Below are 733 nucleotides of genomic sequence, written 5' to 3' on the forward strand. Positions count from 1 at the left end.
CAGAGTTCCCATCACTAATCCCTTCTAATGTTTAATTCGGTTATTTTTTCTTTGTGGATTTAATTCTTATACATATTTCCTTTTATCAAAGATGCTTGGTCTTAGTGGATTAGGAGTATTGTACATGTACAGTTAATTAGATAGAAGACTAAAATGAACAATAAGAAAGCAACATTAAAAGACAGAAAAAGAAACAGACTGCAATTCCAGTGTTAACCGCAAGAATCAGCAGTTGTATTGTTATTCTCTCTATTTTTATACCATGGTTATTAAGTCTCCTGAGAGACTTGCAAAAATTGCCATAGCCGACTATATTTCAAGTCGTCTGTGGCGGGGTATTGGGTAAAGTTTTCAACTAGCAAAAATCGCGCCTCGGATAAACCTCATTGGCTACGATATTGCCTCTGCGCAAAGCTAACGATAATCTGAAAACGGCACAACCCTAGTGCAGAGAAGCACGCTTTATAGTTGTGGTATTTATTTATACAGTATTGACATAATATGCCAGATGGTAGTGAGAACTTTAACACTTAAAATCATGCTGTTTATTGTCAATTAAAATTGTAACTAGTTGCCGCACAGCTTTTGTTGAAAGAAATATATAATAAATTAAGTAGGCACTGGAGCATTCTGGGAATGATTCATTTGAATCCGACTGGCCCGCCCACGACACACTTCTTCGTGTTCTCTGTGCTGAAGCGAGAGGTAGTTGCAGGAAATGGGACTTTCACTT

At 37.1% G+C, this 733-nt stretch overlaps 1 non-coding gene across 1 annotated transcript; it reads right to left on the bottom strand.

Moving 5' to 3' along the window:
- Positions 1 to 274: 274 nt before the first annotated feature.
- On the bottom strand, positions 275 to 416 carry LOC114641206 (U4 spliceosomal RNA). Its single transcript, XR_003714286.1, has one exon. It is a non-coding gene; the product is annotated as a U4 spliceosomal RNA (small nuclear RNA).
- Positions 417 to 733: the final 317 nt, after the last annotated feature.

The sequence above is a fragment of the Erpetoichthys calabaricus genome, chromosome 1, assembly GCF_900747795.2.
Source record: "Erpetoichthys calabaricus chromosome 1, fErpCal1.3, whole genome shotgun sequence".
NCBI lineage: Eukaryota > Metazoa > Chordata > Cladistia > Polypteriformes > Polypteridae > Erpetoichthys > Erpetoichthys calabaricus.